The sequence below is a fragment of the Melanostigma gelatinosum genome (genome assembly GCF_949748355.1).
Source record: "Melanostigma gelatinosum genome assembly, chromosome: 1".
Lineage (NCBI taxonomy): Eukaryota > Metazoa > Chordata > Actinopteri > Perciformes > Zoarcidae > Melanostigma > Melanostigma gelatinosum.
In genome coordinates, this window is record NC_136634.1 from 23138094 (window position 1) to 23163931 (window position 25838).

General features: G+C 41.2%; 1 long non-coding RNA gene across 1 annotated transcript; it reads right to left on the reverse strand.

Annotated features, from left to right (window-relative positions):
* Positions 1-20079: 20079 nt before the first annotated feature.
* LOC306776095 lies at positions 20080-23504 on the reverse strand. Its single transcript, XR_013771899.1, has 5 exons — positions 23468-23504; positions 22045-22261; positions 21746-21901; positions 21520-21612; positions 20080-21347 (listed from the first exon to the last, which is right to left on the reverse strand). It is a non-coding gene; the product is annotated as an uncharacterized lncRNA (long non-coding RNA).
* Positions 23505-25838: the final 2334 nt, after the last annotated feature.

Consider the following 25838-nt stretch of genomic DNA (forward strand, 5'->3'; position numbering starts at 1 on the left):
GTACTGTAAATGCTGTACAAGTTTGAAGTATTAGTTGGTTACAACACCAATATACAATAAATACTTTGAGTACACTTTATTCTTTACTGCAGGTAAATGTTCTTCTGAGAGACAGCCTGGCTGCAGCTGACTGGTGTCTCAAGACACAATTTGATGGAGGGTTTAAAGTTCCCGCTGTCCTTTCCATGGATGAAAAGGAACAACAGGAAGCCCTCCAGGAGCTGCACAACTGTGAAGATGACCCGAGTGAAGAGTCTCCAGCAGAGCTTTTCACTTTTGTTTTTGACAAACAGAAGGACTATAACAAATTCTGCACAGACCTTATTGATGAAAACAATTTGAAAGTGTTTTCGAGGTTTGAGGAGAAATAGTTAGTCTACATGTGCTTTACAAGTATTGTAACTCACTAATCTGTCACTGTCAATGTATGTTCGTTTAAATGTCTGTATTTTGTTGTGTTATTATTGACAATACCTCAAATTGTTATTGTTTGTTCAATACATTTTTTTAAAAATAAACCATCGACCAAACAGCCGTGTCACCTTTCCCAAAACTTGTGACAACCCACACGTTATATGGATTGCTATCACTCTAAACAGTACGTTGCATATCCATCCATATTTATAATTTGCATTCCTTTAGTCTGCAGCGTGAAAGTGTTTATCGTTGCCATGGGTAACAGGTTTCAAGTGAAGTTAGCCCGCAATTAGCTTGTTGACAAAAACGAGTGGCCATACCATGATAATTCGGACTTTTTTTAATAAACTAATTACAACTACCAACAGTCATGCCTTCATCATGCCTTCAATGACCTTAATGTATTGTCACATAATGTCAAATAACGACAAATAAAGGCTAAACTACGGCGGAATCCGCTCCGAAACACTGGCAGCTGCCACAAGATGCTAGTGGTACCAGTCGCAAACAGTGAAAACTGTCGCGAAAAGTAGTGGCAGGTACCACACAACGGTGTTAACTGTCGCAACAACTTGTTGCATACTGTATATATATCTATATACTGCGTATATATATCCAAGTCAACATGTTATATGGATTGCTATCACTCTAAACAGTACATTGCATATCCATCCATATTTATAATTTGCATTCCTTTAGTCTGCAGCGTGAAAGTGTTTATCGTTGCCATGGGTAACAGGTTTCAAGTGAAGTTAGCCCGCAATTAGCTTGTTGACAAAAACGAGTGGCCATACCATGATAATTCGGACTTTTTTTAATAAACTAATTACAACTACCAACAGTCATGCCTTCAATGACCTTAATGTATTGTCATATAATGTCAAATAACGAAAAAATAAAGGCTAAACTACGGCGGAATCCGCTCCGAAATGCTGGCAGCTGCCACAAGATGCTAGTGGCAGCTGTCACATACAGTGGCAATCACTTCCTGTTGCAGGCCCAGCTGCCACGGACAACTTCCTGTTGCAGGCCCAGCTGCCACGGAAAGTCGTGGCAGCTGAGCTTGCAACCGGAAGTGCCTGTACTAGCTGCCGCTGCCACGATTTGAGCTTGCCCTTTCTCCTTTCCTGACCCTCACTGGTTATGATGAACAACATCTGCGAGAACGTGTGATGTTAAGCACGTTCACTTCTACCGATATCTGAGCTAAATACGAATGGTACGGAGCTATAATAACGTGGAAATGATAGATTTCGTTTTGTTATTGATTTATGTGGTGGACGTCCCACTGGGGCACTCTCGGGGGATCCCCTGGTGTTCCGCGGACCTCATTTGGGAATCAACTGAACAAATCAATTCCCAGCAGACATGTGGATGGGTCACTTTCTGTAAATCCTGTACACGTATATTTATATTTATATTTTTTATATTTATATTTATATTTAACTTAAATTCACCACCAGGCCACTTCACCACGCCTCCGGTCTAAATACACCGTAGCTCTGCGGTTGGGCTCATCAGTAAAGCCCCGGACCCCCACTTACAGTTACACACCTTTGCATCTTTTCTCTATTACTATACACTTGCCACTTTAGTAATAGACTTGTTTTAACGTATGCCTACTGCTATTTGTTTGTTTGTTTAATATATTTTGTTTGTACATTTTAATATTTTTCTTTTTTAAAATTATGTCTCATCACTGTGTTTATTGTTTTGCACCACTCGCCTATATAGTCACATTCCTCGTGTAAAATACTTGGCATTGGCAATAAACAGTTCTGATTCTGATATACAGGACTTAACAGCCACGTGCTTCACAATGTATGAAATTGTCCATGCGCGCACACGTGTCTTTTCATTTTGACCATCTTTGAAATCTGTATTTTGGATCTACTCAGATAAATCTACTCAGATACATCGATTTGCAGAAGAGGACAGCAGCCCCTGCAGCACGCGCTGCACACAGTGCTGATGTTTCCAGCTGCTGCACGGCCTCGCCTCTTGGTGTCACTGTACACATAAAAGTCAAGTCACTAAAGGCTGTCTCAAACTGTACGGCTATCTTCTTAAGTCATCTTATCAGGCTGGTTGTTCCCCGATAGATCCCAACACGAATGCCCTCCACCACGCTTGTAAAAGAAAAACCAACAGCCTGACATGAGCAGCGTCATAAAGAATGCTCGGCCTCGACTTCAATGATGTGATGTGATGGAGTGCGCTGGACTCCGACCGTGACTCTCTCGCAGCCTTTCTTTTGCGGGACGCGTGGCAGTATTGCGGAGCAGCATTTGAGAAAGTGGTGGGGAGGAATTAGGAAGACGAATACAAACATTCCAGAAAGAGAGTCAGCGAGACAGTACAATTCATCTTATGATGCCAATAAAAAGGCTCTTTGAATTGGATTTAGGGAGTGAAAATGAGTGGGAGAGAGGGGGCAGAGGAAGATGACAGATGGTGGGTACCAGACAGAAATATAGGGAGAACGGAAGAGAGGGAGGGAGTAGTGGGGCAGAGGGATGAGGCGGCAGAGAGTAATCAAAATGGAAAAGAGGGCGATGCAGAGAGACAGAGGAGGAAAGGAAAGACACAATGCAGCCAGGAAGGAGGGACACAGAGAGAGAGAGAGAGAGAGAGAGAGAGAGAGAGGGAGAGAAAAGAGAGAGAGAGGGAGGATGAAAGTGTAGAGAGAGAGTCTCTGAGGGCCTGTCTGAGGTCAGGGCCTCTCCGGCTCTAGATACCACGTCGTCATCCCCGTGATTGATCACCGCTTTGCCTCACTCGGATTAAGATGCTTTGTCTGAGCGCTCGGCTTCTATTGACACTTTCCTTAGCAGCTCAGCTCCCGGTTTTACATCCTCTCGTCTCTCTCCGTTTCCGCTCGTACTGTCCCTCTCTCTCCCCCTTTCCCACCCCGCCCCCCCAAAAAGGTCAATATCATCTATTAAGATCCAGATTTGCTGACTGCTGTATTATTTATCCAGACAGAGGAAGAGGAGCCCGCTCTATTAAAAGCCCAATTGACTCCGTCTGTGTCTCTGGCTCCATTAATATCCCCATGATAGTCTCCCCCCCCCCCACCCACACACACACACACACACACACACTCCGCCCCTCATTTGTGTGTTAACTTTTAAGTCTATGGTGTGCCGGAACCCAAGTGAGGGTTTATGAGCAACTTTATGTGTCTCTGTTTACGGGCAGTCTGGTGCAGTACTTGGCACAAGAGCAGAAGCTCTGGAAAATGACCTGATCCTGTGTCAGATATAGTTGGAGGATATTGCTATTTATTCCCCCACGCACACACACACACACACTCTCTCTCACCTCCTCTAGCAGGGGTCTCCCCTCAAGAGTCAGGGGGTAGAAAAAGAGGAAAAGGCATGAGGAGACCACTGCTGCATGCCGTTAGTACTATCTGGTCATTGTAAACTCACTATTGATTACCACAGGCGCATAATTCCCTGAAGGAATATTGTCTGGCTACTAGACTGAAGAAAAGATATCATAAAGTACATCACACTCATTGCAAGGATCTTATTGACCACCTCAGGGAAGCTGATATTATGAGAACATTGAAGTGATTTTTCTATTCCTGTCAGTCGGTGCGGCATCTACGTGGCAGGTGTCATTGAGACAGTGAGATTTAATTTGTTCCCGATTGAATTCTGCACGTCTGGAACACTCGCAGTACTAACTTTGATAGTCCAGCTGATGGTCCATGAGTTACTGCTCCTGCTGTGTTATCGTAGTTGTGGAAATGTAACACATTCAGTTTCCTTAGATTGTCCTTGAACTTCAAATTCGAGGATGCTCACAGCTGGGTGGCATCTGACGAGGTATAGTTGAAAGACAAGGGTTCGTAGAGAGGGTGAAATAAAGTTTTGCTGAAAACGACTGCCTGCAGTTTGCCGAAACAACGCTGATGAAAGTCATGAGAGTGAACCAAAGCGTCAGAGTTGCGGTTTATAAGCCAAAACGATGGAAACCGGGTCCTACCCGTGAACTCCCGTGACAGAACGGACTGACCATAATGGACCCAGCAACCACAGGAGCAGCTACGCCGTACAGACGTAACAGTCTGCTGGAGGAGATGAGAAGTTTCGCTTCTGAAGTTTCTCGGATTGGCTGTTTCGTGCAGGAATTAGCCCGGACAGTCAAGTCTCCACCAGTTCAAGCACCCGCACTGTTCCCTCCTGCCCTCGCTCCGCCGGTCTGGGAATCTCCCGTGCCGGCTCCGGATCCCTATGACGGAACACTGGGGAAGTGCCAGGGCTTCCTGTTGCGATGCCAACGGGTATTTGACTGTCAGCCTCAGACTTTTGCCTCAAAAAATTGGGGGCACTTTCTGAAACTTGTGAAATAACATTTAACCTTTGTTGAAAATAATAAATGTACTTCTTTAGGCTTACAGTATATGAGCAATTGTCATCAAATAAGAGTATTAGGCAGTAGTCTGCAGATTCAAAGTGTTTTCTTGGATTTTTTTGAACAAAACCCAATTTATTCCCAAAGTTAAATGTTATTTCACAAGTTTCAAAAAGTGCCCCCAATTCTTTGTTAAATGCCCCTGGATTTCAGTCAGCGGGGGCAAAAATTGCCCCCTAAAAAATATGTAAATTTCCTACCATGGTTATGAAACAGTCTCACTTTAATACTGCCTCTATACGACGTACATAAGTAAACGAGACCATCAGTGAAAAGACCGGCTATTTCAACGATTTACGGCACGCAGGTTCACCAGAAACTCCTTCAGCACAGACTTTCCAAACAAACAAGAGAATAGAAAGCACGACAAACAGCAGAATAGAAAATGAGACCTTTTCAATTCTAATAATCCAAATTGTAACTCGATCAGGGCACAGTTGTTATTTTAAAGAACCATACTGGAGGTTTTTGCATGGCAACACGTTTTTTAAATTGGTTTCCTTCCTTTTAGGCAGCAATTAGTGTCGGTTAATTTCTATGAAACTCAACTTGCAAGGACTTCAGGACAACCACGTTTGAGCAGTACTTGTTCATGCAGTGATTTAGGTTTAACTTAAAAAAAAAGAGATCAAATGCTGTCTGTGATCATTTCAATGCAACACGTTTGCAGGTTTATTGTAATGAACTGACACCAATGACTACCAGAGGGTAGAAAGCGCATGTCATTTGTGAGAAAGTCATTTGTGTGAGTTCAGAGGAGTGTTTTTGACTTCGCGTCATGGGGTTACTTACCTGTGGTGTGCACTGTACATCAGATGCTCTTGTAAAGAGGGGAATTGTCTTTCCTCTCAGTTAGCAAAGGTCAGATTAGTGTCTCTTTTAACCCCCTTCGTAACTGTTTCACTCGTCTTGAGGTTCTTCCAAGGACCTGCAAAACATTTGCATCACAACAGAAAAGCAAAGCAGCCGTACTAATCTTTAACTAATAGTCGAATTAGCATTACTTAATAAACTCATCAACATCCATCCGTGTATGTCACAATACAGACAAAATGTGAAAGACAAAATGTTGTCCTACATCAGAACTTCAACTCTGATTGGTCGGTCTGGTTTGTATGATCTGTTAAGTACAGATCAGAATACTCACAGCATGGAGGAGCAGTTTGTCCAGCAGCCATCTTCTGTTGTCAGATGTGACTGCAGGCAAATCCCATGACAGTGCCAACTCATTCAGTTAAAATGAATTATGACCATTGTTATCTTTAGTTTTGCGTGTGTGCATGTCAAGGGGCAAGCCCACTCAGCATCAGCCCTCTTATAGAAAGAAAGGACTGTCCTCTGCACGATCCATGGTAAGATAGAATGATTTTCCAGTTGCATGCTGGCTTAAAATGTCTTCTTTGAATCTCTTTGCTGCCTCACTGGGATTTGAAAGAATTTTCCAATCTAAAAAAAAGTTTTTAAATGATTCCAATTAATACTGGATGAATTGATATGTAGAGAGTAACAATGTATTGCAATAAATGATGTAATGTTTAAATGATGTAACACACCTGGGAAGCCTCTCTCCTCAGAGGGATCTAGGTCAACTATCTCAGGAGCAGCCACATGTCCCTGAGGTGGCACGCAGTAGTTTGTGCTGCTGGCCCTTGTTGTCTCACTTCCCTGTAGTCTTGTCAACATGCTCACACATCTACCTTCACTTCGGGAGGCACTTTCTGTGGTCACCACAGTTTCTACCTCTCTGTGATGGTCTTGGGTAAAGAGAAGCACGTTTTGTTATTGGGGCCAGTATATTTTATATTACATTACACATTCACAAAAACACTGCAACTAGAAAAGAATGGTCATATAAATAGAATAGAATAAATCCATTCAAATTCAACTTTCCCTCAAGACCAATATTCAGGATCATCCACATTCAAAATGCTTTACATCTTCTGGCAGACTCCAGAGCCTAATGCTTAATGTCTGATGTACGACTACTTGAGTGCTTGACAAACAAAAGAACAAAGCAGTGAACGCCACATGGCTGCCTAGTTCAGTTTAATAGAGTATATTGGCACTTTGACCAACAGTATTGAGCTAAACTACTGCTGTTGGTATGCTGCTTGTACGTTTAAACAGAAGAAACTCACAGTTCTCAAGCTGGTCAGCCACATCCCGCAGCAGGTCTGTGTGAAGGATTTCAGCATTAGAAACGCATTATTAGTAGGATTTAATAACACCCCTCGTGGTGAGGAGAAGTGTCACAATAATAAGAACGTCAAAATATGTTTACTTATGGAATGTATTATATGTTTACAATATCCAACTCTGTAGAATGGTCACCGAATATGGTATACCTAATATCCCCACGGCGAGCAGTAAAATTTCTTCCTGTCACATCTCTGGCGCTTTAACAGAAGAGCACAATACCTCATGTCTTGTATTGTGGTAATGCCTGTGCCCCTCTCATCTAAGCACCAGTCATTAGACATTAAAAGCAGCTTATGAGTTCATTACACGCCTATGGAACAGTCTCCCTGACCACCTAAGGGCAACACAGACACTGGTCTCTTTTAAGACTGGCCTAAAAACCTTTTTATTCAGGAAAGCCTTTCTGACCTAAGTCACTATCAGATATTTCTTTTGTGTTTCTGTTCATTCACTGGTTTTTATTTTATTATAGTTTTTTTTAATGTTTTAACTATGCTTTTTACTATGTTTTTACTATGTACTGGCTCTGTGGCACTCTGAGATTAAAAAAAAAAAAAATGAAAAGTGCGTTACAAATAAAATACATTATTATTATTATTATTATTATAATGACCATGATATAATAATCTTCTGTGCAATTTGCACAATGTCTAAAACCTCAAGGCAACGAGCGCCGTCTGAAGGAACCGTGTGGGTAACACACTCATACCGCAGTCATTACGCATCGTTAATGTAACATGGGATGTCAGATTGTATGTAACTTTCAGATGCAATCATAATGAAGAGCAACAGTGCGCTCAATGTGAACCAAGGACTTCAGGTCACGCAGAAATACCCAGAGAGCCTATTATCTGGTCAATGATGTGCTTTAGTGACCTCCTATAATGTCTGTTAAATGACAGCTCCATATGTACATATTTTATACAGAATAACATGATGTGTATCAAGTCATGACAGTTTGCTCTGTCCATTCTTAAAACTGTTATACTGGAATAGTTGTACACAAATAAACATCAAACTTAGGTTTACTTTGTTTAAAGTTTACTTGGTAAGGTTTAGGAAACGGTTGTTGTTTGGGTTAAGATAAGTGTGTTTGTTGTCTAAAATAGATATGTTTGTACGTAACTTACGCACACAGCTTTAGTTAAGTACATAAGTTACTTAATTTAATAAAAGTATGAGAAAATAAGTCAACTTCAACTTGCTTTCAGATTGGACATGAACAGCGGGCTGCTGGGTGAAAGTCTGCGTTTATTTGACCCAACTTCCTCCCTAAGATGAAATTCTGCTGTTTGTACAAGCAAATAAGAAGTATAAATATAACTTCTCCACTACATTTCACATGTCTCATAAGTGTACATAAGTACATGAGTAAATGTTCCACCACATTCCACCACTGGCTGTACAATATGTTCATTAAGTAGAGTTTGTTTGCAGCTGCGGCGGATGCTTTGACTGGCCCGTGGCTTTCCCTTCTGTTCTACTTTTTCAATGCACAGCTGCTGTCTGAGTTATCACCATACTGTTCACTGTTACCAGTCTGCCAGCAGCAGGGAGTGATAGTTAGCCAACGCTAAATCATGTCTCATTTTTGATGTGATAAACAGTCAGTGATCAAATGACAGCAGACAACAAAGATGAGCTTTATTCATATGACACCGCTAGTCTTATGTGAGGACATTATTACATTATTAGCATCAATGGATGTTTTATTGATTGCTAGAAGCTAGCAAGCTTTGTTAAGCTAGCAAGCCAGCCGGCTTTGTTGAGCTCGAGTTGGTACAAATTACTTACGTTTACGTAACTCTAAGCAATACGTTAGCAGAGTTGGCCCCACATGTTTTATCAAAATCACAAATAATTTCAGAATTTGACCTCTCTTAGAAGCAAATGCATAGCAACTGATTTGACTGACACGAACAGGACAATAAAGTTGGTTCAAAAAAAAAAAAGGTCAGCATTAACTTGGCGTTGGTGTTCATAAACCAAGGATCTATATGCTGTTGCTGGAATCAGACCTGTGTCTTTTCATTGGTTGTGTTCAGGTTTAAATCATCTTGTACTGCCATGTTTGGTTCCTTTGATATATTTTAAAATCAGTTTCCTGAATTTAATTTAATGCTGGAAATAAAAATGTCTTTTGCACAAGTACCAAACTCTGTGCATCATGTGGAATTCACCACAAATAAGTTAAAAACCTGGTTCTACTGCATACAGGTGAGAACCTAAAAGAAAGACCTGACTATATGAACAGAGAAATGTAACGGATACAAATTCTTCCACCGTAGTCAATGAAGGCTTCACGTCCCTTTCTGCCGGACCTTCCCTCTCCCTGGTGAGTAGTTTTCCGGGTTGATGTGGGACTGTTTGGACAGCTGCTGGTATCCAAGTGTAACCTGAAGATGTGTGTTTCCACACAGAGACATCAAAACTGACATACATGGGGGGGGGGGCATTATAACTGTGGATTTTCCAGGAGGGAAAACATGTTGTGGCTTTCACTTTCCTCTCCATCAGTCGGCAAACATTCTCTCTCTCTCTCTCTCTTCCTCCCACTCTGAAATTTCTCTCACTCCTCTTCCTCCCTAACATCCCTCCAATTTTTTTCTCACTTTCTCTCTCCGTTTTTGCAGAACCTCCGTCCTACCTTCACTCGCTCACTTTATACCCTCGCTCTCTCTCACCATCACCCCCCCCCCTCTCTCTCTATGGATAATTCATCAGTGTTTCTCAGAGCTGCTGCCTGCCTACTGTGATTTCCACTGGGACTCTTTCAGGGACCATTCCCACCTCAGCCGGGAATTAGAGCCACAGCTACAGAGAGAAATTAATCACAGCCACCTTATACTAACCCGTATACACAAACACACACACACACATACACACACACTCACACACACACACACACACACACACACACACCTTAACTTTTCTCTCTTTTCATATACTTACTCTCTTGCTTGGTTCAACTCTCATTCACTTGAAACTTTCTCAAACATCCCTTCTTTTGATCTCAAACACACACACACACACACACACACACACACACACACACACCAGCAGCCTCTCTTTGATCAGCTTTGTCCCCCCCCGTGGCTGCTGAGCAGTGTAACTGGACTGTAGCGGCGATCGTGATAACTTCAGCTTGAGAATATATGAATGAATGCTGCAATCTACACACACATTCCCCAATTCTCCATGCACAAGACCGAAAACACACACACACATACGCCGCTGTTCCATGTGACTCACAGCTATCAGATTTTACTTCTCAGGATGTTTTGTTTTCGGAAGGAAGAGGAGGAGATTGCTTAACAGCCATGACGTCGGTATGACACGATAAAGGATGGCAAAGGGAAGAGGAAGAAGAAGACTGAGAGGTGAAGAGAGGAAAGAAAGAAGATGCAACAAAGAGAGATGGAGGCAGAGGGGGATGGGACGGCTTTCAGACTTTCACAATTACGACTCGATACACGTGTACAGTTACACGTGTGTATGTGTGTGTGTGTATTGATCAGGGATCGAGTGGCTTCCAGTGTGAACACCCGAGGAGGGATTGGAGCACAGTGAATGTCACCACACACACTTACAGTATTTAAAGTGTGTGTGTGTGTTTGTGTGTGTATGGGTAAGAGAGAGAGACGTCACAACTATACAGAGCTATAGGAGAACATCTGCTGAGATTTGGCCCATCAGAAATTGATCAAACAGCCTCTTTTCTACTGTAACATAGAAAAGTATTCAACAGCAGTGGATGCAGTGAGAAGTTGTTTCATCACGGTACTTATTTACACACGAGTAATAATCGGTCACATTTTAATGTAAATAAATCAGTCAACGTCTGTTCCTAATGTCAAGGAAGTCTATGGTGTCATCACTGACATTCTGCATTATGTGTGTGTGCGTTGATGTCGTCAATGTGGCGAGTTCAGGAGCGGTTAGCGTAGAAAAGTCAAACATGAGGCATTAACAAGTCGCAGCAAAGGCCGCCACCTCCTAACTTACATGGAAAACAATAAGGTGGATAGAGGCAAAAATATAAAGAGGAACTGGGATATAGAGGACTTTAAATAGTTAAATAGTTACATTTTCGGAAATGCTCTTATTTGCTTTCTTGTCAAGTGAAGATGGGTGTTGATTAAGTTTGTTTTCATCCACCTGTATTTTGGTATAAAACAATTCAGAAGTTCACGAAAAAGTTAAAAAGAAAATCCACTAAAAGTTTATACACTTAGCTGAGGTGGAAAAGTGGTGTCGTTTCCACTGAAACAAATGTAAAACTGCAGCATCTTTTTGGAGCTATGAGGAGACAGTGACCTTCCTCAAAGATACTTGAAACAAACATAAATTCCGTATTTCCATCACAGTGTCGTCCGTTTCTGCGAAAGTTCAACAGGCTGGCGAATTAGCGCCACCAGCATTTTATCTCAATGCATTTGGACGGAAACCTGAGTACTGTGATGGCTGCATGCTAAATATATAGCGACAGTCAGACAGCTATTCTTTATGCAAAAGTTGAAAAACGACAAGTTGTGGTTTTACGAGGCTAAACTGATCTCGACCTTCTCATCTGATGCCGCATTGCCACTGCGTGGTACAGCAACAGGAACCGTTCCTTTTTCTTTTTTTCCAGGAGCAGATCTTTTGGTAGCTCCGCTCAATCATTTATAAAAACCTCTCGCTATTGGGCACCATTGCCACCCTGCTCACCAGGGATTGTCTCTGTCAACTGTCCATCAAGATCTTACTCAGGTGCAGGGGTTTAGTGATATAGTTTGCAGGGGTCCAACGTGTAGAATAAGCTCCAAAATATGTTTGGTTGAAAACAATATATGCTAAAACATGCAATAAACAAATAAAAACATGAACTAAAACCATGCAAAAAAGATAATTAACACACGAAAACATGCAAGCAAAGCGGTACAAAGGGTCATTTTCTGCCTTAGGACACAAGCACAAGTCACAAAGCTTATTTTTGTTTTCTCCGTAGTGTCTTTTTTACTTCCCCCTGGTATTTAGTTCTCTGGATAGTACATCATTTCATTAAACCAAGAGCATTAGTGACAAGAGAAAAATAAACCAGCCTATAGCTGCTTTGCTCGGTCGCTCAAGGAACACTAAGTTCACGCAGTTTAATCAAAAGACGAGTCTCTGGCTTCATAACTGTCTGCAAACAGTAGTTGACGACACAATCTCAACTGAATAAAGGTCCCCTCACTTCTTCTGGAGCTTTTGACGACATCACACAGTTGTCATCAGCAGACAGAGTTTGCTCAGCAGTCATGGAGCTGTAGATGTTCCAACTTTAAATACTCGTTGACTTTAAGTTTGAGCTCGATGAAAACCGTGTCACCCGCTTGAAAGCTCAGGAACGGGCGAGTAAGTGGACCTCGAGTTGAGATTGTTTTGTCAACTGAGCTAATGATGTTCAGGGATTCAGCAGGGACAAAAATTAGGAAGAATAACACGAGTGGTGCCACAAATTAGTGGCACTAATTTGCACTGCAATTAGAGCCACTCCCTTTGGAAGACAAGGAGTGCGACTTAATCTACCCGCGGGGATACTAGAAAGACGAGAACAACAAAATAGTGGTATAGGAAGCTGGAAGGAACTAGATTTATATTCCCGTAAATGCACAATAAATCCACGACTTACCTACAGTTACAGCGCAGCTTCAGTCCAAACATAGAGGGGGGTTGTGGTCACGCATGGCAAGTTTTAAGTAGCATCCCTCTTTTAACACAAAGGCTTGACTGGAACACACGCGGGGAGTGAAGAGCAGCATCATCCCCCTTTAGAGCGGCTTGATAGAGAGGATAGAGCTCAATTGATTCGAGTGAATTAGAGAAAAGGTCAGACCACAGCTGGGGCAATAAGGCTACTGTCGCTGGGATTACTGCAGCGAAACACACACACACACTTTCCCATCACACATGGAAAACAACACGCACACAAGCACATCCAGAGGCAGATGAACACAACATACATGTCCATGGCACTCTTGTCAAGCTGAGAAAACCAATGTTATAGCACACCTACACACACACACACACACACACACACACCTCCTGCTGTTCTGAACATCAACCCTCCTCATGTGTAATGAGCCTTGCAGACCGCTTACTACTCTGTTAGTTCGTCTTGTGTGTGTGTGTGTGTGTAAAATGTCTTAAATAACATGTAGCTCCTGATTTGGTCGCTCAAGGTCACACACACACACACACACACACACACAGAGACCTTACTTTTTTGTCTTATAACCAACCACCTTTTTTAAACATCCCTTGACACCCACTCATTCTCTTCCTAACCTCCCTCTCTCATCCACTTTGCGTTCTTCTCCCTCCTCCTCCTCCCCCCTCCTCACCTCTCTGCCTTCCCCAGTTTAACCATCCATGAGTAACCTTCACTCTCTTTCTGTTCTTTCTCTCTTTCCCCCCCGTGTCCACCCCTCCTTTGCATACATCTTTATAATCTGTCCTTTAAGTCCTCGTATCCCCTCCGTCTTCTTTTCCTCTCTGCTCTTCCTTTACTCTCTCTGTCACTGACTCGCTGCATCCATTCTACCTTCACTCACTCTGCTCTTCATAGATTAACACAAAAATGTTGTTTTTAAAAGCAACCCCCCCCCCCCAAAAAAAACCAGAGAGGGAGCTTCTCTCTTTAAACAACTTTAAATTAAATATTTCTACTTTCCAGCTTTCTCTTCTCTGAGCTTTTGTTTTTTCCTTGCAGTGAATGTTGATGTTCAGAAGGAAAACATGCACTCTTTCTGAGCAGCGGTCCCTTTAAGTTGTTGATGTTTTAGCCTGAAGCAGCAGCCACTACTTCATATACCGTTGTGTGGTTTAAATGAAGTCACTATGTCGTTTTTGAAAGAAGAAGTTAAAGTTGCAGTTGGAGCAACAAAACATACCCTTACTCTGTTAAGCACACATTGTGAGGTATGAGGAGCTCACGGTGGCTGATGTAAATTGATGTACTCTGGCTGGATATTGCTGTGCAACTCACTCTTCTCTTACGGTTCCGTTATGTTGTCTCTACCACTGTCACTTCACTTCACTTCAAACCACTGTCACCACTGTAAAGGTGCAGAATTTGATATTCAGAGCACTGATATGGCAGCAAACAACTATTTACTAGTTACAGTCGATAACGCTGTCCCGACTGTTAGCTGTCAGCTCTGTCAGCACTTTTGCCGTTCTTTGTACTGTTGAAACAGTCATCCGAGTCACCTTCAGTTATTACCTTGTACTATCAATAATGAGAGACAAGCAGCAGGAAGTGCTTTTTATACTTTTATGCAGTGTTTCGCCTCTCAGATTTGATCAAAGGTGTCCTCTACAGTAGCATAAAGCACACACGTGTGGCTTCTATAGTTCTAACAGCTGATTGTATATGTCTGTTTTTACCCTTTTACCCTACAACTACATGTTTTGTCAATTCTCTGGACAATGACAGCTCTGTGCTTTATAAGTCACTCTCTGTTTTGTGACTGTTGCAGCAGAATAGCAGGGTTTCTCATGTTCCCCCAGCTTTTAATACATTCAGACAATAATTTATGTCTAGAAGATATGTCATGAATTATTAAATGGTTTAATGTCACGATCAGATCTATAAATATAATTCTACAACAAGCTTACACAAGGCTATCGGCATGATGTAAAGTTACTTAGTTAGCTTCTGATTGGACAATTTATTGGTGAAAAGGGAATCAAATCAAGGCCTTTCTGGAAGTGATGGCCGGCTGGGGCTTTTCTGTGTAGAGTTTATTTTGTGGGGGTTTCCCCCAACAGTCCAAAACAGGCAACTGGCAACCCTAAATTGATTTTAGACGTATTTTTTCCCCCCGATTTTCTTTCTGTATGTAATCCCATGATATACTGGCATGTGGCAACCTGTATATATAACCCTCGTACAAAATAATGTTCCCACACATACAACTAAACTGCTTCCGCAATAACATTTTGAGGGAAATGTATTTTCTCTCCTATTGCGATTGCAGGTTTAAACATGTGGTTAATGTTGTAAATTGAAACTAAACTGAACCAAACAACTGCAACAAGATGATTTGCTTATGTTTAGTTTGTTACGTTATTTACATTGACCCATTGACTCTTGGTTTCGAACGGGACACAAACAGCAGTCTCCTGGGTGAAAGCATAAACTGCATATAAGAAGTGGACGTAGTTGCTGTGACGTCGACAAGTATGGCATTTTGGTGAACAGTGAACAAAAGTGAACTTATTTGGACTGTGCAGGAGTGATGTAGAGCAAGCGTAAATTACTTTATGGTCCATTTTACTCGAAATGGGACCTAAATGGACCATAATGAACATCATGCTGTTTTGAAGAAGACTTGAAACTAGCGATTGAGAGCATAAACTCATGTCCGCAATGTTTAGTGAGCTAATAAATCAAGTGAGAAGTCGAGTAATTTTCTCTTTTTGCAACCAGAGGAGTCGCCACCTGATGGCCGTTAGAAAGAATGCAAGTTTAAGATACTTGGCTTTTAGAACTGGAGGTTTGTCTGTTGGAAACACGGACTACGATAAGACACGTAGGCTTTTTGTGAAACAGCAAATATATATGTATATATATAGACATAGATAAGTGGACTGAGATGCTGAGATTACATTTTTGAACTAAATCTCGTGATGATTTTCTTTACTCATCTTCACCACTTCTTCAAAACAAAAGGGAGGCGCAGAACAAAGATGCACATCATCATTTAAAACACAGGAGTCTCGGTGTGCTTGGGAGTGCTTTAACATCGACTCACAATTAATTGCTCTTACAATACAGCTTGCCGCAGCTTATTTCTGGTTCTCATCATAGGGGCAACCATGTGCTCCGCAGCTGTCTCGTACATGGGCAGGAGAGCCGCCGCTCTGTTGGAAACATTTTCACCTCAAGGTCAGAATGAATAAATAAGGAACTTTGACACAGATTTCTACTCGCAGTTTTCTAAGCACAAACCCTCGTTTTTTCCCTGTAATTGAGGCCACTGGAGCTGGATGTTTTGCTGCTCATTGCCTGTTGGGAACACAGAGGGGACTGCAGGAAGGAACATGTGTGTTAGCGTCCCAGACCTTTGGAGCATGTGTTGACGCGTGCTCACGCACTTACCGTCTAAATCCAGAGAGGTCTGGGTCATCGCCACTGTACAAACTGCTGCTGCTGCTCTGTTTACTGAGGCATCCAGCAGTGATCAAATATTCACCTGCAAAAACAACTCCTGCGTAACATACGTGGCTTTCACCTGAGACTCTCACTCACGCTCTCTCACACCGCACTGTGATGATGAAGCACAGTGTGGGGATCAACGAAGGCCGGACACACACACACACACACACACTCCGTCTTTCTTTCTCTCGTTCTTTGTTAAGTTTTGCATTTTCAGCTTGAGGGAGCGCTGCTCACTGACCAGAAAAAAAGATCTTCCAGGACGCAAGCATAACTTGTAAATATGGATTGCTGCTAGCAACGTTGCTCTCGGGATGGCAATGACGTTCCACCACTTTAGTCCAAACTGACCCATCAACAACTATCAGATGAATCGTCATGAAATCTGGTGCAAGACATTCATGGTGCCCAGGATGATGAATCCTACTGACTTTGGTGATTTTCAGTGAAATTTCCTGACAACTATTGGATGGATTGCCTTGAGATGTGTTACATACATCTCTCTATACATCCGTGATGCATAAGTTCATGTCGCCCTCAGGATAAAGTCCTGATCACTGTAATCGCGTCTATGGTCAAATAGCTGCATAAGTACTGACATTTACATGTAATACAGGCCATATTTTCTGTTAACATGCTACCACTTTAAACTAAGTTGGTGAAAACTGTGCACATTGTACGGGCCAAACAGTCACATGTTCGCATTGTCATTGCTTGCGTCCTTGCTTGCCTCAGTTTGCAGTACAGCCCATAGACTGTGTTTTAGAAGTGGATGTAGTCATCGTGACGTCAACCATTGGTTTGTGCACAGTGGTTTTGAGGCGTCAAGTTCGGCATTTTGGCCATCGCCATCTTGGTTATTTGCAACTTGTGAATTGAAGTGACCATATTTGGACTGTGGAAACATGGACGGACACGCCCTAAAAGATACCCTGCTTTATAGTCTATTTCACTGAATGAACATCATGTTGTATTGAAGAAGACTTGAAACTAGCGATTGAGACCTTCGTAAACTGAATGTTTAAATAATATACAAAACAATACCTTCATACCTCATGTATGTGTATACTTGTAAGAATGTATATGTGAAACATTTTGTTATATGTGGTATATATATGTGATTATTGGGGAGAGACATACATGTACTCTACTATCTATGTAAATGCCCACATTAGATTATGTATAGATTACATCACAATCCACATATTTGGCTTATTGTATGCAAACAGCAGCAAAAGGTGAGGAGGCAGCATGTCCAGTGTAGGACAACACCTCTGACCACAATCACACAGGAGGTATTTCAGGAGGGTAAAACTATCCCGGTGGTTTTGCATGAACATCAAGAGGCAGCGTGTAAGTATCCTGAATCATATTTCACATAATGTGCAAAAATAGCTTTCCTGGAATCCACTCTGAAGCACGAACCCAACAGTGAACCTGGAAGAAAAGATGCACGTTGTGTGTCATGTTTTGGTTGTCAGAGCAAAAATCCAGAGAGGAGATTCAATCAAGCTAAGGCCACATCTTTGGTTCTCAAATCCAGCAGCTGTTACAGAAAGCAGCAGAATTGTTTGTTTTTTCAGCTGGTGGTAGGCTACTCATATTTGTCAGGCACATGCTGTGAGTTCACTTCATTTGCTTTATTCTTAACACATTCTACCAGAACTCCTTGATGGTGTTTGGGGCAGTAAGACCTTCGAGTTTGACTACAAATTACCTGGAAAAACTTTCCAAAAACATTGTCATCCGAACAATACGTAATTTTACAAATATTCCTTATTTATGAGAAAAAAAATCATGAAGTGCGGCTGCAACAAAGACATTCGTCCCATCTCTGTAAATTGTAGCAGATTTCCCCTGTCTGCTAAAATAAAATCCTACTGTTGGATTTGTTGACTCTTTTGGCCACAGGAAATGAAGAATCAAAATGTAAGAGTGAAATCCAATCTGATCCCCACACAGCAGAGAGAGCAGCGCTCTGTCCAGAAAAAAAAAACTTCACTCAGCAGACCTTGCTCTCCTCTTTGGCAAAAAAAAATAAAAATATTTAAAAAGTGATGGTGGTGATGATGCAAAGTGTGCGCTTTACAGCAAGACTGTATTCACATTTTAGGAAATTTCCTTGCTGAGAGTCAGATGAGAAGATTGATACAACTCTAATGTCTGCCCTTTTAATATAAAGCTACAGCCAGTAGCTGCTTAGCTTAGCATTAAGACTCACTCCAAAATGTCACAATATCAATCATTTAAAAGAAAATGGTAAAATTGTCACATTGTGATTTTACGAGAGTGTATATGCCAGATTACATGTTAATAATTGAGTTTTAGAGGTACTGGTTGGTAGAGTCTGTTACCTTTGTGGGTAGCTGTTTCTGGTCTTTATGCTAAATAAAGCTAACCATCTGCTGGATGTAGCCTTATTACCAGACAGATATAAGAGTAGTGTTTTAACCTTCTCATGATGCATCATGGGAGAAAATGTTCCAAGTTGTTGAACCACTGCTTTAACTTTGTTTATTTATTGTATATGAATCCATAGAGTGCTGCAGGGATTACGTGTCTTTGTAGAAGTTAGCATCACACCGGTTCCCTCGGGGAAAAAAATCCTTACACGTTTTCATCCAGTAAGATAATCTTCACAAACTACAATCGGCAGAAGTAAAAAGCATTAGGCTATAAACAAACTACACCCCGGTCGCATTCACGTCACCACCACTAAGCTAAAGGCGGACTACTCTTTGATGATAATGTTTCGTGGTCTCATTTAGCCATTTATTAGCAACCGCCGTTTTTAAGCTTGAGGGGTGTTTACTGACGTATGTTATGTCATAGAATAAAATGGCAAACATATTTTAAGGTCGTGTCAACCACAGACCTTATTGACTTTGAGACAATGTTGACTCATTTACAGGTTTAGGACTCATTCCTGCAGCATTAGATACACAACCAGTAAAAGAAAATTTGATGCACTCGCTAACACTTTTTGGCTAACATACTTCATCAAAAGATATGCCTGGCTAGCTGTTAGATCTCACTAGTTCCCAGATCTCTGAGTTCAGCGTTATCATTACCAAAATGATGAATTATGGGTGCCATCTTTCGTTTCGGTCCAGGTTGAGGTTACTCTTCTCACACTTGGAATTGACAAAAGTGACAAAAACTGCTAAGACGCAGTGCACACAGCTTTGAGGAGACTGAGTAAAATAATCTCTACTCTATTGCATAAATGAATGACGCAACACTGTTCCTCGTCCTTAAAACTTGTATTTAAGTCAGAATACTTGTTCTGTGCCACAAGTCCTTGCTCTCCAGCGCTGACTTCCAGATGATGGCTGTGTAAAATTATCTCGTGCTCTTTCAATAGTTTGGATGTCAATGAACTTCCATACTTGGCCTTGTTTTCACACTGAAGACCTTTAGATGGCAAGGATAAACATGATGTCTCGTGCAAGTAATGTCTCCACATACAGCTCCTAAGGCCTGGTCACGAACCCCTCTTACTGCAACTTTTACACTCAAAAAAATAATTCATTGGATGAACTCAATTAAATTGTGGGCAGGTTTTCCACCGAGGAAATATAGTTAAACCTAACTTGAACTAAAAACATCCATGCACTATAATTAAATTGAGTTAGTCCGACTCAATTTGATCAAATACAACCTAAATAAAAAAATACCATTCATGAAATGAAATTGATTTGTGTTAGTCCAACTCAATATAGTACAATTCATTGGAAATGAATTAATCAGGTAAAAAACTTTTTTTTAATTTGACCCCCAATTAAGACACGAGACAAAACCTAGTTCAAGTGTTTTTTATTGAAAATGCTTAAATACATTAAATATGGTACAAATCTGAACATCCATGATTCTAGAGCCTGCATTTCATTTTTTAAATATAATTTGCTTTTTTTTACAAAAACACTGATCAGAAAAGGATAGCAAATAAATTCCAAAAGGATCTATACAGTGCATCTTTCATCGTTTTTAAATATTAAAACAGTAGTCTTGTAACAGCTCCACAACTGGTGACAAATAAATACCAAGCTATCCCAAATCCCTTGGCGCCACAAACAAAGACGCCATGAGGGTGGAGGCTATGCACTGCTCTCCAAACAGGGACTATCATTGCACTGCAGTGTAGTCATTCACCAGAAACTATCATTTCCAAAAAGCACAAAACTTCCTGCAATCGATATGTACAACCACTATTGCAAGTGCTAAATTCCCACTACTTTGGTTTGTCAAGAGCAATACAGCTGTTTTCTTTCCTACCAGTACAGATGGTAGTACAAAAGGACTCCTTTACACTGAAGAATAGCCGATGATGTGTTATCATGTGCAGAAACAGGCAACTCGGACCACTTTTGGGCTACAACAGTAAAATCACAAAACATCCACAAACTAAAACTTATAGATTATAAATAACAAGGATACTCATAGTCAATGGAAGTTACAGCGTATTGAACCGTGTTAGGGTCCATTTCAACTCGAGTAGAGAGTCATTCAATCAGACAACGAGGAAAATGGACGTGCAAGTTGACGTTAGAGAGTAATAACACTCGAGTTAGGATGTGGAGGTGAATTGGGCAAAACTTTCTGCGGGTAAACACTTAACCAGCTTGCAGTGACATGTAAAAGTTCCGTAATTTACAGTCTCTGGCTTGCCTCTGTGCAGCTTAGTCAATTTTTTCAAAATGTCAGAACCAGGAAAACATCCATGAGGTCATGGATTGTCGTTGACTGGGCGGAAGATGAAAGTAGAAAACATCCAAAAGATCTGATAAGATTCTTTGGCTTTGTCACTTGGTGTTCACCTCTTGTGCAAACATCTTGATTTTCAGCTCCTGTATCTTAGAATTCAGCTTGTGCCCATCCAAATTCATTATGACCTTCTGGAGAAGCTCAAAGATGTACTTGAAGTTGTCTGGAAAGCTTAGATTAAGGGCACAAATTAGCCCAAAGCATGATGAACGCCATGATGACACCGTCTACGTTGTTCAGGACTTTAATGCAGTTGATCAAGTCCCACGTCCTCTGGCTCCCAATCTCTTTGGATCATGTAAATCCTTATGACAGTGAATGCGATGTCCCTCACTGCATCCTCAGCGGCGGAAGCCTGATAACAACACAAACACAGAAAACTTGTGTTAAATTAATCCACAAACATGTATATATATATATATATATATATATATATATATATATATATATATATATATATATATATATATATATATATGTGGGTAACACTTTGACGCTACATGGGAAACATATTGCGATAAACTTACCAGATTGATAAAGAGTCTGGATCTTCATTGAGGTAGATGACAGGCTTCTCAGATGCACTCCCTTTTGGTGTTGATGTCATCACACTAAAAGTTCTGGATGAAAGCAGAATAAAAGCAGGCCATTTACTATTCATCACATGTTTTTAAAAAAGCAGATATGGACAAGAAAATATTACAATAACCACCCCAATACAGTGAAACTAATATTGTATACATATGTACTAACCAAATCATTGATGGTCAGGACATCCTTGACCTTTTCTCCTTCACACCTCCTTTGCTCTTTAAGCCCTGTATCAGGGAGTCTGAGAAGAGGTCCAGCTGTGACATGAACTTTGATTGAAATAGTTTGGTGGTGATCAGCAGGAACTCTGTTATTGACCTGAATAACAAACAAAATACAGCTGTTTGTTACTTGTTTATTATAATTACTATCACATTATGTGGGATTATTAGATTCAAATTGCGATTGTGAAGCCATTAATCATCAAAATGGTAAACACATAGAAACACACATTTACTTACTTAACTTTGCTGGAACAGGGAAGGGGCCTCTGCTCCACAATCTCTGGTTGAATGTGCAGTTCCGCATGTGTGATTGAGAAGCTTACTCCATGTATTGAATGTACATGGGCAATGTATGGACATGTATAGCGATAACTGCCCCTACAATGCCCATGCAACAAGAAATACCTGCTAGCTAGTTCCAAACTGCATTCTTTACACTGCCACATGCAGAGTCCTAAAGAGAATAAAGATAATTAGTACATATCAAACTGAACAAATAACAATGAGAGATCAGCTCGCATCGAGCATATAACCTATTACGTGCTATCATTAGGAGGTTGCCTCAAGAAGCTTGGTAATGCTGATCAAACTGCAAAAGATGAGATAAATATATTAGTGGAGGGAAAGGCTGGAATAATCCAAAATTCACATAAAACAAAGTCAAGTCAAAAGTGCTTTGGAGCACTCGCAGATATAATGTTACCATTTAGAATAGACAAGCAATTCACCTTTTACAGCAACACTAAAGCTACATACAACAGCAATCAAATCATGCAAGCGTGTTAAATAAGATTAAGACCGTCATTTTAATAAAATATCAAACTGTTTGCCTTGAAAACTCATTCGCACTCCTGCCTGCGTTCACACAGTGTAAGGTCATAGAAATACAATGAGTAGAACGGACATCGATGTTTGTCTTGGTCGTTTTACTAGTTCAAAAGAAAATAGTGCTCAACACTGCGCATTGACCGTAGTATAACAGAAAAGTTAGCCCGCTACATCGATCAGTTCTTCACAATGACGACGGTACACGTACAAACTGCCGCTGCTCTGATCCCGTTACATCGGTTTGAATGGGAATGTCCGTTCTACGCTCGTTCTATTTCTATGGCTGCTGCGATAAAACACCGCTGACTTCCGTGTGTTCATGCATCAGGTGCCCGCGCGAGTGAGAGGAATTCAGCGGTTTTATGAGCTCATGATTTATTCATATTAAACATTTTTCAGTGAAGAAAACGTGGCTAAACCCACTACAACTGAACGCCCACTAGAGAGTGGCCTTCTGCGGCCTGCTCTGCCTGCCGACATTATGGCGCTGGAAAGGGGGAGACCGTAGTCTGCTCGTTTAACTGCTCTCCTACTGTTTTTTAGTGCATACAGACAGTTCATAAGGAAGCCTTCGGCGCTGCGTCCAAGCCGTATTAATGACAGTACCCTGATCTCTGGTCTGCTCTATAATGCAAACCACGTTGGCTACCTAGCTTGCTAGCTAGCCTGCCAGCTAGCCTGTGTGCCTTCGATCTTATTAAAAACGGAACAGTCGTGTGGCTAAGTTATCACGTCTGTTCCACACATTGTGGTCATTATTACAGAATGGAAGCCTTGATTGACAACGAGGTACATTCTAAACTACTACAACAAAATATATAAAGTTACTTACCAAAGAATGGACGGTCGGTTTGAATCTTGCTGCAGTCGGAAAGGGGGGAAAGACGACTGAGAGCACGTGATCTGGTACATGCGCAAGGGGTAGTCCCCCAACCAAACACATTTATTTTGAGTTGATACACACCATCTAACCCAAATAAATCTAATAAATGAAAGTATTCATGCATTTTATGTTAGACCCATTAAATATAAATGTGTTCATTTTTTAACTTGATATATTTCAATTAATCAAACACGATTTAAATGTGTCACCTTTAAGAAGGGCTTGAATCGTTTTTTTGAGTGTACCAGGGTTTCCACTGCCATGAGAGTGAGTACATAATGTCAAATGCTTTATTCTTTTTTCTTCTCTAATTTCTCTTTTTGCAGTGAGGCCTGTACACACCAGGGGAATGACAAATTAACACCACAAAAATGCAAAACACTTCACATCAAAACTATTCATAAGGCCAGCAAGGAAAATTTGCAACAGTTGCGGCACTTTATTAAGAAACAGCTTAAATAGATTCACACGGGCAGATAACCAACTACCAGGATTATTGACTCAGAGCTGGTTGTCTGAGGTAAATTGCTGTATGGCCTTGTATATGTCAATGGATTTAATTGTGAAAGGTATGAATGGAAACAGTGGGTCTGGTACGCGATGCCCTTGTGTGGATAGGGGTAATAAAGTTTGCCGTCTTGGTGTACATTGTGAATATGTCCGTTCCGCACAATGTGATTCGTGGTGCGAAAGCTCCGAAAAATCGTACAAAAAATGGAATTATTTGCGTTTAGTTTGCGTCAACAGTTCGTAGACTATATTGCAAAAATAATCCCCCCCCGGTGTTTAGAGGCCTTAAGTAACCTTGTTTACACTCAAATCATACCGGAGACATTCATTTGAACATTATCAACAGAGCAATACGAACACACTCGATTAGTTGGCCATTCAGCACCAGTTTAATGATTTTCTATAAAGGTAGCAAAACCTACGATGTGTGGACAGATGGATGGAGGGACAGAGAAAACACCTGTAGGAGAAGCAAGGAGATGGGAGTAAAGAAAGGAGGGAAGGCAGAGGGGAGAAGTGAGAGACAAGCAGCCATTACGAAAGACAGCCAAGGACAAATTACAGAAATTGAAAGCAGAAAAGGCTGCGTCTGCACCGTCTGTAAAAGACTCGGCCAAACGCGCTAACTTACAATCTAGAGCTTTTGATACTGTCCACAGTAAAATACAGCTACGTGATCTGTGTGTGCACAGAGCTTCTGTTGAGTGGCTTCCTGCTTTCATCCCTGGAAAAGTCCATCCATGATCCAGATGTTTGGGTCTCGTTTTCTTTTCACCTGTCTCTCAGCGTGTGATGTATGTGTGGAGGTGACATATGTGTCACAGGATCACACATGTACACACTGGCTTTAGTTCGTCTGTTCTGTTTCTCACAGATAAAAAGGCAAAGACAGAAAACTCAGTAACACATGCTGTTCCTACAAACAAACAAAGTAAAGGAGCGACATTTGGATTAGAAAGTGCTGGAGATGAGCATTTTAATCAGTAATCATGAAATGTAAAAAATGTGTTGTGTGGATGAATGTTTAATTTAACAAGCTAATTTACACCACAGTGAGCTATTTGATGTCCCCCCCCCCCCCTCTCTCTCTGTCACACACTCGCACACAACCTTGAACACAGAAAATCACCACCTGCGGTACAAAGACAACAATACATTGAGGAAAAGACAAACAATCGAGTTACATATCTCTGCAGAGTTTATGTTGAGCTTATTTTCTTTTTTTTTACTGTGCATTTGACTGAAGGTGGAAATCCAGCACGCAACAGGATTTTCACCTCACGTTAGACTTGTGTATTCTGCTTGGCCGATTATTGTAGCCACGTGACACCACGCGTGGATTATGGAGAGCTTAAGTCATGACATCATGTCCCGACTAGCTTCTTTAACTCTCGTTCTGAATTGCCTCGTATACATCCATAAAATTCACCCACGCCCTCTCTAAAGCCACTTTCCTCTTCTGTCTAAAACTCCATTCAACCCTCTTTCTTCATGCGTTTAGTCGATGCCAGTCAACCCCTCGACTCGCCCATGGACAAGCCTCTTTTGTCAAAGTTCTGGAAATTATGGGTAAGGGCATTTGTTAAATGTTGCTAAAAAAACCCAACAACAACGTATTAACTTAATGGTATGGACGAACGTCCATTATTTAGACATATAAAGCATACCGTTGAGAGAGCTGTTCAACGGCTGGATTTTTTTCTTATTTCTGGAACAGAACCCGGAGATTCCATTTTCATTGAGCTGGTGCTTGCGAGAGCTAGTGCCATGCGACATAATTCAATTCACCTTTTGTTGGTGAAACCATGAA